The sequence below is a fragment of the Tachyglossus aculeatus genome, chromosome 11 (assembly GCF_015852505.1).
Source record: "Tachyglossus aculeatus isolate mTacAcu1 chromosome 11, mTacAcu1.pri, whole genome shotgun sequence".
Lineage (NCBI taxonomy): Eukaryota > Metazoa > Chordata > Mammalia > Monotremata > Tachyglossidae > Tachyglossus > Tachyglossus aculeatus.
The window spans coordinates 1,116,637-1,130,271 of NC_052076.1; the positions used below are offsets into that span (position 1 = coordinate 1,116,637).

At 50.3% G+C, this 13,635-nt stretch overlaps 1 protein-coding gene across 1 annotated transcript in view; it reads right to left on the minus strand.

Moving 5' to 3' along the window:
• Positions 1–13,635, minus strand: part of LOC119934666 (limbic system associated membrane protein) — a 274,942-nt gene that overhangs the window by 206,679 nt on the left and 54,628 nt on the right. The gene's annotated exons all lie outside the window — the stretch shown is intronic.

Genomic DNA, 13,635 nt, shown 5'->3' on the forward strand with positions numbered 1-13,635 from the left:
GCTAATTCTGTAGTATTGTATCCTCTGAAGCACTTAGTACAGTCTTCTACACTTAGTAAGCAGTCATTAAATACCATTGATTGATTGGTTCATTCATTCACTCAATCGTATTTATTGAGCGCTTACTGTGTGCAGAACACTGTACTAAGCGTTTGGAAAGTACAATTCAGCAACAGATAGAGACAATCCCTACCCAACAGTGGGCTCACAGTCTAGAAAGGGGAGACATACAACAAAACAAGTAGGCGGCATCAATAGCATCAAAATAGATAAATAGAACACTTACTGAGTACAAAGCATTGAGGAGAGTATGATAGTAAGTAGACATGATCCCGGCCCTCAAGAAGCTTATAGTCTACTGTGCACAAAGTGCTGTACTGAGCACTGGGGAGAGTCCAGAGTTAGTACATACAATCCCTGCCCTCAAGGAGCTTACAGTCTACTGTGTTCAAAGTGCTGTATTGAGTGCTGGGAAGAGAAGAGTAGAGTCAGTAGACACAATCCCTGCCCTCAATGATCTTACAATCTAGCAGGGGGGAATGAGCATAAATAAATTATGGACAAGAAGAAAGAGGAAAAGGGGATGTGCCTGTGCGTTAGTGTTTCAGGAGTGAGTTGTGTAAGATCTATTCCAATTTTCGGGAGGTGGTGAGTGGCACTGGGTGCAGTGGGTGCCAAAGTGCTAAGCGGCTGTTCGGCAGTTATAAGCTGGGAGGGTTGAGAAATTAACACCTACATTTAAATCACTAAAATGTACCACTTTAAGGAGTAAGTGGAAAGATGCCCTCAGCCAGTGTTATAGTTCCATAATAATATCGATGGCATTGTTTAAGTGCTTACTCCATGCCAACCCTGGGCTAGGCACTAGGGCAAAGACAAGGTAATCAGCCCCTGCACCAAATAGAGTTCACAGTCAGAGGAAGGAAAAGTTGGGATCTTCTCCCCATTTTACAGAGGAGGAAACTGAGGCTCAGAGAGGTTCAGAGACTTGCCCAAGGTCACACAGCACACCTAGGGCACGCCTTAAACTATAACCTGAGTCTCCTAACTCCTGGTCCTGTGCCCTTTCCATTAGGCCACCTGCCTCATGTCGATATTAAGCACTTAGCTCAGTGCTCTGCACACTGTAAGCACACAATAAACACCACTGCTCAATAAATACCACTAAAATATAAACTACTTCTGGGCATGGAATGTGTCTGTGAGTCCTAGAACTGGACTCTCCCAAGCATTTAGTACTGTGCCCTGCAGACAGAAAGTGCTCTGTAAATACAAATGATTGAATAACTGCTTGATTGATTGGTATAGTGTATCTGCAAGAAGAGTGACACAGAACAACTTGTTTAATGCCAAACGGCCTGGTTTCACTGGACCGGTAATAACAACAACAATAATAACAATAATAATAATAATGGTACTTGTTAAGTGCTTACTATGTGCCAAGTACTGTTCTAAGTGCTGGGGTAGATACAAGTTCAGGTTGGACACAGTCTCTGTCCCACATGGGACTCACATTAATTCCCATTTTACAGATGAGGTAACTGAGGCCCCGAGAAGTTAGGTGACTTGCCCAAGGTCACACTTCAGATATGTAGCAGAGCAGGGATTAGAATCTAGGTCCTTCTGACTCCCAGGCCCGTATTCTGTCCAATAAGCCAGCAGCAGGTAGCCCCCTGCCCACCCACCCACCCATCCAGACAGCACCCAAAACAGTACCTTGTGTACAGTAAGTGCTCAATAAATACCAGAGATTGGTGGACTGCCAGCCAGGGAGCCCATGCCATTATCAGAGGTGGGGGACGAGGGGCTGAATGGCCCGGGAGGAGGGGAAGGGCATGAGAGTCTCTGTCCTGGAGCAGTTATAAAGGAATGGAAGTCAGCCAATCCTGGAATGTTAATGGCCAGGGGGTTTAAGTTCTGGGGTGGGGAGGTGGCCCAGGGGGCAGAGCGCAAGGCTAGGAGTCAGGAGACTAGGGTTCCAGTCTTGGCTCTGCCCTGGGCCTGCTTAGCCCCTTGCACTGTGCTAATCCTGGCTCTGCCAATTTACTGCTGTGTGACCTTGAGCAAGTCATTTCACTTTCCTGGGCCACGGCTTCCTCAACTGTAAAATGGGTATTTACTATGTTTTCCCCTCCTAATTTGAGTGTGAGCCCCAAATGTGACAGGCACTGTGTCCAACCTGATTATCTTGTATAAACTCCAGCACTTGGAACAGTAGTTGAAACACTGTTAAGTGTTTAACAAATACCAAAATAATAATGAAAAAACATAACAATAACAATAATAATTAATAATAATAAAAATTAAAATAGTAAATGCGGAAAGAACACCATCATCATTATTACACACTGAGACCAATGCTAGGGGAGTTTACGGGGGTGGATTCGGGAAGGAAGAGAAGAGGAAAGGCACTTTGCGAAAAGGTAATACCCACCTATAGCCACTAGAGGGACGCACCGTGAACTGCTGCCAGTCCAGCTGTCGGGCCATGCCTACAACGCCCCCTGGTGGTCTGAGGAAGCTGGTGCTCCTCCCAGAGTGCCTATCCTTGGGGTGGGTCACTCTAGGAACCAAAAGCATTGGACTGCTTCTTTTTCTTTTCTTTTTTTAAAATGGTACTTGTTAAGCGCTTACTACTGCGAGGCACTGTTTTCCCACTCCCTTCTGCATCTCTCTGACTTGTGCCCTTTATTCACTTTCCCCTGACCCAAACTCCACAGCAGTTATGCACATATCCATAATTTATATATACTAATGTCTGTCTCCCCCCTCTAGACTGTAAGCTTGTTGTGGGCAGTGAATGTGTCTACCAACTCTGTTATATTATTACATTGTACTCTCCAAAACACTTAGTAATAATAATAAGAATGATGGCATTTGTTAAGCGCTTACTATATGCAAAGCACTGTTCTAAGCACTGGGGAGGTTACAAGGTGATCAGGCTGTCCCATGGGGCTCACAGTCTTAATCCCCATTTTACAGATGAGAGAACTGAGGCCCAGAGTAGTTAAGTAACTTGCCCAAAGTCACACAGCTGAAATTGGCGGAGCCGGGGTTTGAACCCATGTCCTCTGACTCCAAAGCCCGGGCTCTTTCCACTGCGCCAGGCTGCTTCTCAATAGTAGTAGCCAAATAGTAGCCAAACACCAATTCCCTGCTCTCAAATCCATGCATCTTCAAAGTTCTTCTGAGATCACAAGTCCTCTCCCCAGCACTCGATGCAGTACATTACAGTGCTCTGCAAACAGGAGGATGTCAGCTCCTCGAGGGCAGGGTAATGTTTACTAACTACTGTCCTCACCCTAGTGCTCAGTACAGCACTCTGCACACATTGGACGAGTGCAGGAATTGTGCCTACTAACTCAACTGTTCTCACTGAAGCATTCATCACAGAGCTCTAAACCCAATAGACTGTAAACTTGTTGTGCTCTCCCAATGGGAATAATCAAAAAGGAGAGGAGATGGGGTTTCCTTTAAGTGCCACCAACTAAAGTTCAGCCGGTCTTAAAGTGTGGGGTGGTTTCTGGAGTGAGGGGAGATGCATGGGCAACAAGAAAGCAGGAGTAGTAGTAGTAGTAGTAGTAGCCGCAAGCTTGTTATGGGCAGAGAGCATGTCTACCAACTCTGTTACATTGTGCAGCTGGCCCGGGGGAAACCAATCCTTTGCTGATTTGTGGCGGGTGATCCCAGACTCGTGGTTCCTGGAGCAAACGAACAAGAACAGGCTTCCTCCCCGGGAATTCTCACTCTTGGCCGGAACAATAATAATAATATTATTAATAATAATAATAATAGTAATTGTGGTATTTGTTAAGCGCTTACTGAGTGCCAGGCACTGTACTAAACGCTGGGGTGGATACAAGCAAATCAGGTTGGACACAGTCCCTGTCCCACATGGGGCTCAGTCTCCCATTCACATCTTCACCTTCTGACCTCTGGTCCGCCCATCTTCCTGGACTTCTGAGATGACACCTCCTCCAGGAGGTCTTCCCTGACTCATTTCTCTTCTCTCCTGCTGGATTTCCCCCCATCCACACACTCACGCACCAACTTATGACTTCCCAACCTATGACTTAAGCTCTCACTCACCTACATCTGAACGTTCCTTCTTCCTCTATTTTAGGTCCTGTCTTCTCTGGTAGATTGTAAACACCTTGAGGCCAGGGTTCATATCTTCTAACTCTTGCCTCTTCCCAGCACTCAGTACAGTGCTCTGCACACAGCAGACTGCCAGCTCCTTGAGTAACGGGATTGTGTCTACTAACTCCACTGAACTCTCCCCAGTTCAGCACGGTGCTCTACACACAGTAGACTGTCAGTCTCTTGAGGGCAGAGATTGTGTCTACTAACTCCATTGAACTCTCCCCAGTGACTCAGAATGGCGCTCTGCACACAGTAGACTATCAGCTCCTTGCAGGCAGGCCCCTATAGAGGTGCCAGGTTGATGCCCTACCCCTAGGTCGGCCAGGCAGACAGTTCATATGAATGGAGCACAGCAAGAACTGGGGGGAGAGCAGAGTGAGAACCAGTGGATGAGAGGGAGTGGGCACCCTGGCAGGAAGCATCAGGGATCACAGCCAGACCGGACTGTCAGGAAGGGACCATGGGGATGGACCAGGACACAGTCCACCAGCCGCAGCGATCAGAACAGCTCAATGAAGAGAGAGAGGCAGGTCAGGGACTGGTTGAGGTCAGGTCTAAGGTCAGGAGTCAGGGGCAGGCAGGGGGGACAACCATACACGAACCCTCTGGCTGTCCGCTCACCCCACCCAACATCGAAGCCACTGTTCGTCGCTGGATCGATCAATTGTCGGTTGCCTGGAGCTGGAAAGAGCAGCAGGGGCAGCTGTCTGAAGAGCTTGTAGGGGGTGATTAGCCAATTACAGCTAATGAGGGTGAGAGGGAGGGAGACAGACTGTCAGAGACAGAGAAGCAGTTAGAGACAGAGAAAGAGAGGGAAAGGGAGAGAGACAATTAGACAGAGAGAGAGCTGGGGAGAGTCACAGAGAGGATGAGGAAGACAGGGAGAAGCAGCAGGGCCTAGTGGATACAGCACGGGCCTGGGAGTCAGAAGGACTTGGGTTCTAATCCTGCTTTTGACACATCTGCTATGTGACCCTGAGCAAGTCAGTTCACTTCTCTGTGCCCCTGCAAATGGGGATTAAGATTGTGAGCCCCATGTGGGACAAGGACAGTGTCCAACCTGATTAGCCTGTATCTTAACCCATCATTTAGTGAAGTTCCTGACATGTAGTAAGCGCTTAACAAATACCATAAAAAAGAGAGAATGGAGGAAAGAAAGGGGCAGGGGGAGAATGGAGAAAGAAGAGGTCGCGGGGGAGAACAGGTTTGACAAACGGGAAATCTGCAGCTGCCAGACTTGAGCCTGTTGATTATGATGCTTCCCCTCAGTGGTAGGCATTGGTGTTGGCGAAGAGCTCGGCCCCATGGCCCGGGGGCTCAGCAATGACAGGCCCCGTGTCTGCTGCTGCCCACAGAACCCTCGGCCAAATTCCCTCCTCCCCTCCGCTCCCCAGGATGCTCTCCCCATAGCCTCATGGCAACCCCCCCCCCCCCCCCCCCCCCGCCGGCTTCCCTCTCCCTCTCCCGCTGGCAGACCCTAAATGAGCTAAAAGCCTCTCTGGGAAGACAGCCGGAGTGAAGAACCCTGGGACTGGGAAATGTGCACTCCCGTTCCTCTCTCCACGGGCTTTCCGACTTAGAAAAACAATTAGGAAGAGGCAGCAGCCCCCACCTCCCCACAACACCCAGCAGCCCCAGAATCCCCAGCAGCCGTTCCCGCAGCAGTTCCAGCAGCAGTGAGGGCAGGAAGGGAAAGGAAAGGGGGGAGTGGGGCTGCCCACCTCATCACTACTCAGAGACCCTTTAATAATTGATGGGCAGATGCCCAGCATGTGTCCCCTGCACCCAGCAGTCGCCCAATAAATAGCCCTGCTGATCAGGTAGCCTGGGGCGCCCAGCTCTGGGCAGCATGGAGATGGCTCTTGGACCAGACTTCAGCTGCCCCTCGGGGACCAGGCATGAGGAGCCTCGACATCCAGTGGATGCAGTGGCTCCTGGGTAAAAACTGGGGAGAAGGAGCCTGAAATCAAGATTCATGGGGAGATGACTACGACTGTGATGTGCCCTGGGGCGGGGAAGGGGGGGGGGCCTGGGCCCTGCACCCCAGGTGGCCTAAGCCCGAAGCCCCCACTCTTCCTCTGAGCTCTTGGCTTTCTCCTCTCACCACCCAAGTGAGAGCTGTGGAAGGGAATTTGACTTGTTGCCATGGAAACCTCTTTCTGTGTTTCTCTTCCTCTGTGTGTGTATGTGTGTGTGTGTTTCTCTCTATCTCCCCCGTGTCTCTCTCTCTCTCCCCCCCCCTTCCCCGCCCCCTCCCAACTTTAATTCTCTGGCCAGCCTTTCCCATCCCCCGGAGCCTGCAGCCAAGAGGCAGAAGGAGGGGCCGGGGGGTTGGGGGCCTGTGGTCAGAACCACCCCTACACACTTCGGGGAACCACTCACAACCCCCGACACCCCAGCCCCAAATCTTGCAGGAGGAGATGAAGCCCCGGCAGAACCCGCTGCCCTCCAACCTGCTGAGAGATGGTGCCAGAAGGAGCTGGACACCCCTCCCTGACCTCAAGGAGCTGACCCTCTTTGGGGGGAGGGAGGAGGCTGTGACGGAGGGTAAGGAGGACCGCAGATGGAAATGAACAGTCAACAAACAGTGTGAATAGGAGGGGGAATCCAGCTACTACCAGTCACTCAGTGGTATTTCCTGAGCACCTACCATGAGCAGAGCGCTATACTGAGCGTGTCCCACAGATCTATCTAGATGAAGCAGCTGAACAATTGGTTGGAGGGTCTGCTGAATGCCTAAATGTGCAGAAGGTCTGGGGTGGGAGTGGTGGGCTGGGAAGGGCTGTGGTGGGTGGGGCCTGGGCAAGGGGCTGGAGCAGTGGGAAATAATCAGGAAAGACGGTCCAGGGGAAAGAACCACGGCCTGGGAGTCAGGAGACTTGGGTTCTAATTCCAGCTCCTCCACCTGCCTGCTGAGTGATCTTGGTCAAGTCACTTAGCTTCTCTGTGCCTCAGGTTCCACATCCCGAAAATGGGATTCAATACCTGTTCTCTTTCCCCTTAGACTGTGAGACCCACATGGGGCAGCAACTGGGTCCGACCTGATGATCTCAGATATACCCCAGCACTCAGTACTGTGTTTTGCACAGAGTGAGTGTTTAATAAATACCGCAATTACAAATTACGAAGGCTTCCCAGAAGAGGTGGGGTTTTAGGAGGGATTAGAAGAGGAGGTGAAATGGAGCTTGGCAGATTTGAAGAGGAAGAAGAGGGAGATCCAGGGCAGGGGAACAGTAGAAGCGAAGGGATCGAGGTGGGACAGTCCAGAGCGAGGAAGGGTGAGGTGGTGATCTGGGAGGAGAAGAGAGGGTGAGCTGGGAAGAGAGAGAACATGAGAGATAACATGAATGATGGGAGAGCAGGGTGGAGGCCCTGGGACCAATGGTCAGGCATTCCCGATAGAAACACATGGGCCAGGAAGAGCAATCTCTCTACCAGACTATTCCACTAGAATCCCTGGACAGGGGCTGGAGGTTGGGGGGCAGGTTGAGGGGCAATGGCGGGGAGCTGGGTGGTCAGAGAGCCAACAGTTGACTGGCACCAGGCCACCACTCTCCCCGTGTACTGCCCCCCGACAGTGGGTTTTGCCTGGATCTGGACTGGGCTTGGCTCAGCACCAAGCACGGGGGGTTTGGAGAAGGATGGGGACACCAGGACCCCACTTCAGAGACCTCTAACTTGGGGAATGGAACACATGATGTGAGGATGCCAGGGGGGAGGGGAGCAGGGCGGGGAGGGGTTTGGGCTCCCATCACCCCCCTCTTCCCACCAATCTCCAAAAGAGATGCTCAAGCCCAGCCCCGAGATGAGAAGCAGTAGGCACAGGATGTTATCGACGAGCATGGAGTGAAACACGGCTGTTGGCTGATTCCAATTTCAGAGAACAGAACAGGGATGTCTGGCGCCAACCGGGGATAAGATCTCTGGGCCTTGTGGAAAGAAAACGTTCCCAAGATGGAGAGGATACAGAGACATTCAGGGACAGAGAGAGACCCAGGAGAATTTAGCAATCATGGAAAGGGAGACATTTCTCCAGATGCCTGGGAGTCAGGACCGATGGGGAGAAATGGAACAGATTTTCTCATTTCAGTCGTGATCGATTCAATTCTGGAAAGTGTCCAAATGTGATGCATCTTCTTTTTAGACTTTCCAAATTATGTGTTATTTAGGGGAGATTAGGGGAAATATTAGGGGAAAAAGTTCAGAATATTAGATGGTCCCTCCCCAGCCTTGAGGGTGGTGATCTATACATCATTCCTCCCAAGAGTCCCAATGTCAGGGATAATAATAATAATATAATAATGACATTTATTAAGCACTTACTATGTGCAAAGCACTGTTCTAAGCGCTGGGGAGTTTACAAGGTGATCAGGTTGTCCCACGCGGGGCTCACAGTCTTAATCCCCATTTTACAGATGAGCTAACTGAGGGCCAGAGAAGTTAAGTGACTTGCCCAAAGTCACACAACCGACAAGTGGCGGAGCCGGAATTTGAACCCATGACCTCTGACTCCAAAGCCCAGGCTCTTTCCACTGAGCCATGCTGCTTCCCTATGTTGGATAGGTCCACAGTGGGTCACTTGGGGAGAGTCAGGAATGGAGAGAGAAGAGTCAGGGGTGTTGGATGATCTGTGCTGGGTCACCAGGGAGAGTCAGGAATAGAGAGGGGACAGTCAGGGGTGTCAGATGGTCCACGCTGGGTCACTGGGGGAGAATCAGGGAGGGTGAGGGGAGAGTCGGGGATGTTGGATGGTCCATGCTGTATCACTGGGGAGAGTCAAGGATGGAGAGGGGAGAGTCAGGGATGTTGCATGGTCTGGGCTGAATCATTGGGGGAGAGTCAGGGAAGGACAGTGCTGGACAATTGTCCAACACCCATGAGTCTCCCTTCTGTATCCCTAGTTCTTCCTCCAGGGAGCAGTGGGTGAAAGGGCTAAGGGCCAGGAGTCAGAAGACTAGGGTTCTAAACCGGGCTTGCCCATGGCTTGCTGGGTGACCTTTGGCAAGTCACTGAACCTCTCTGGATCTCAGTTTCTTCATCAGCAAAATGGGACAAGATCTCCCTATTCTCCCTCCCCCTAGGACTATGAGGTCCATGTAGGACGGGGTGGTGTTCGACCTGATTATCCTCATCTAACCTGGTGATTGGCTCAGAGGAAATGCACAATAGCAGGATGAATTCTAATTTCGACAGCATGTCACTGAGTCACCAGGTGCCCGGTGGGCTCAGAGCACCGTGCTGGGCACACAATGTTGTTCTGGACTTCTGCTGGGTACAGAATGCTCTCCTGGGTGCTTGGGAAACTGCAGTGTGACCTTGGGCAAGTCAATTAACTTCTCTGTGCCCCAGTTCTCTCAGCTGAAAAATGAGGCCTCAATACCTCTTCTCCTTTCTACTTAGACTGTGAGCTCCATGCGGGACCTAATTATCTTCTATCTACCCTAGTGCTTAGCACAGAGCTTAGTGCACAGTAAGTGCTTAAGATATGCCATTTTATTGTTATTATTATTATTATTATTAATACACCAGAAGCAGAGGACACAGTACCTCCCCTCAAGGACCTTACAATCGAATGGGGGAGAGCAGCAGGCCAAATTTGATACTTTCAGTTTATTCCTCCTGCTTTCACTACCTATAATACAAGAGTAGGGAAGAGGCCTCAGATTGGGCCACATCATCTATAGCAACTGCTTTATTGATGTATTTTTACTGTCAGGCTCTTGACTGTGAGCCCACTGTTGGGTAGGGACCGTCTCTATATGTTGCCAACCTGTACTTCCCAAGCGCTTAGTACAGTGCTCTGCACACAGTAAGCACTCAATAAATACAATTGAATGAATGAATGAAAAGGTGGAGACTATTTTTCTGTCAGTCCCCCCGTTAGAGTGGAAACTCCTTGAGAGCAGGAAGCAGGTCTACCGTCTCTATTGTGCTCTTCCATGTGTTTAGTACAGTGCTCTGCACATGGTAAGAGATCAGCAGAAATCACTGATGGGCTGATCCTGCCACTACCCCTTCTACTTCTATACATCCAATCCATCAATCAGTGGTATTTATTGAGCACTTACTGTGTACAGAGCATTGAACTAAGTGCTTGGGAGAGGACAATACATCAGAGTTGAAAGACCTGATCTCTACCCACAGTGAGCTTGTGGGTCCTGTGAGGAGGAACCGACTTCAGCAAACAGCTTCAATCTTCTAGACAGTAAGCTCGTTGTGGATAGGGAATGTGTGCGCTAACTCTGTTGTACTGTTCTCTCCCAAGCACTTATTACAGTGCTCTGCACATGGTAAGCACTCAATAAATACCATTTAGCAAACCCCATGGGCCAGAGGGGAGGGGAGTTGAGTAAGCAACAGCTGCCAGTAAAGGAGCAACATCATAATCTGAACGTTTCCCTGTATGGGGTGAGAAACTTCAGAAAAGGAAGCAAAAAGCGGAAGCCACCCTCCGGCTAGTGGAAGCTAATTGACACTTTCTTTTAAGGGCCGTTAATTAAAACAACATTAAATGCACCGATGTGACCAGCCCCTGGAATCAGCCCTGAGAGCCACAGCAACCTGCCCAAACTTTCTCCCGCAGTAGCTGATTTACGGCATCTATTAAGGCTCCGCGTCCATCACCACCGCCCACTGCTCGCTGTTTGCTTCAGAGGTGAAGAACGCAGTGGGAATGGTCTGGAGGATGGAGGCAGTCCATCTCAGACCCCCAGTTTGCCTGAAGTCAGCAGGGAAGTAGGTGGGGGGCTACCTGGCCACTTTAGGGTCACACAACATTGGGGATAGCCTTGATCCTCTACCATGGATCAGGGTGGAGCCCACCAGCTGCCTAATGGTGGGGTGTGGAGAGGTGGGGGCGGTGGCAGTGTGCTCCAGTGGGGAGAGCACAGAGTCCAGGGACCTAGGTTCTAGTCCCAGCTCTTCCTCTGGCCCGCTGAGTGACCTTGTGCAAGTCACTTAGCCTCTCTGGGCCTCAGTTTCCTTACCTGTAGAATGGAGGTAAGATCCCGGCTTCTCCCAGGCATGCTACCATATTAATGTAAGCACTTATCCTATCCCGCCTTGATTATTGAAGCAGCCTCCTTGCTGACCTCCCTGCTTCCTGTCTCCCCCCACTCCAGTCCACACTCCATTCTGCTGCCCAAATCATTTTCCTTCAAAAACATTCAGACCACATTTCCCTATTCCTCAAGAAACTCCAGTGGCTGCCCATCCACCTCGCATCAAACAAAAACTCCTCACCATTGGCTTTATAGCACTTAATCACCTTGCCACCCTCCTACTTCACCTCACTACTCTCCTACTACAACCCAGCCTGCATACTTCATTCCTCTAATGCTAACCTTCTCACTGTACCTTGATCTCATCTATCTTGTCGCCAACCTCTCACCCACATCATACCTCTAGCCTGGAACACCCTCCCCGCCATAGGTAGATGATTGCTCTCCCCGACTTCAAAACCTTATCGAAGGCATACCTCCTCCAAGAAGCCTTCCCTGACTAAGCCCTCCTCTCCTCTCACTCTCTTCTGCACCACTTACTTGCTCCTTCATTCATCCTCCCTCCCATTCCCACAGCACATATGTATATATCTGTTATTCATTTATTTATTTAAATTAATGTCTGTCTCCCCCGCTAGACTGGGAGCTCGTTGTGGGCAGGAATGTGTCTGTTTGTTGTTATACTGTACTCTCCCAAGTGCTCAGTACAGTGCTTTCCACACAGTAAGTGCTCAATAAATATGATTGAATGAATGAATGAGAGCACTGTCAACAAGCTTTGGAACGACAGAAGGGTGACCCCCACCCTAGGTGCCTCGACTAAGTGATCCCAGAGGGTCCAGGCAACAGTGAGGGCCACGCCATCGCAGGGAACTGTAAGGATGTAGGAGAAGCCCCTCCTGCACACCGCAAACCAAGACCAACCTCGAAAAAGGAGGTTCCTCTGGGTCAGCTGGGAGTCGGAGTGGGGAACAGACTGCCCAGCTGGCAACCATCAGACCCCAGCCAACTGGCGCGGAACGGAAGCTCCAGGAAGGCAGCAATGCCAAGAAGGAGAAACAAAGACAACACTAGGCACAGGGAGTAATAAATGCAACCGTGCATGCAGCCGGGGAATAACTGTCCAGCGTGGAATGAGAGAAGGACTGAGAATTACAGTACCGTCTTGCCAGCCACACCAATCACCACCCATACAATCTCACCATTAGCAATGACACTTTCTTCTCCATAAGGCAGCAAGACAAATACACACACACAGCTTCCCTCCCTCCCTCTCCCCCCACCCCTTCACATCTGCCAGACCATTGCTCTCCCCATCTCTTAAGTCCTTCTTAGATCGCCTCTCCTCCTTCACGAAGTCTTCCCTGACTGATTTCTAGTTTCCCAACCGTCAACCTTCCAGCTGAGCAGCGTAGATGAAGCACAAGAACTGGGAGTCAGAAGAATCTGGGTTCTAATCCCTGCTCTTCTACTTGTCTGCTATGTGACCTTGGGCAAGTCACTTCAGTTCTCTGAGCCTCAGTTACCTCATCTGTAATATGGGGATTAGAGCTGTGAGCCCCATGTGGGACGCGGACTGTGTCTATCCTCTAGTACTTCAGAATTCCCAACTCCCTGTAGCCTTTATGTGGATTCCTACTGCTTCCTCCAACTGGTAGTTGTTTGTATCTCCCCCTGCAGCTAGACTCTCAGCTCCTGGAGGGCAGCGATCGGATCACATCTACCAACTCTACTGTCCTCTCCCCAGCATTCAGTACAGTGCTCTGCACACAGGAAGCTGTAAGCCCCTTGAGGGCAGGGATCGTGTCTACTAACTCCACTGATCCTACTCTGCAGCTACCTCCACTGATTCCAATGTGTGACCTCTCATGGCCTCACTGCATAACGGCCAGAGACGGCCCAAATTCAAACCAGGAAACTATGGAAACACTTCAGAACTCTCCGTTCACATAATTCATTGGTCTGATGTCCATTATCCATGTATATATTTATAAAGACAAGGTGCACCACACTATACTCTAGACAGAGAGGGGATTTTTCCCTCATTTCCCGAGCTTTATCTACTCCAATTTAGTACAGAGGGAAAGGTTTTAACCAATGGTTTTGATTTAAAATGAGAAACTTTTCCAAGGGACAAAAGGACCTGGGGCTGGGGGTGGCGGGGGTGAGAGTGGGAAAACCCTGCTGACTCTGGAAGGGGAAAGCCTATCGTAACCCAGCCCAAGGGTTCCCAGTTTCAAGGACTGCGCCTCCTTGCCATGGGGCTGCTAATTTTCTTGAAAGTTCAGCTATATCTCAAGAGGAGAAAAGCAAGTTCTCAACCTGTTTCCTTCCTCTTTGGGGAAGACAAATTCACCTCACTGCCTTGATGTTGTTGTAGTTGCATTATATCAGAGGGTTACATGCTGGGTGAGATGACACAGCAATCAACCAAGCAACTGAGTCGCAGCAGGCCTAGTAGAGAGAACCCAGGCTTGGGAGTCAGGGGACC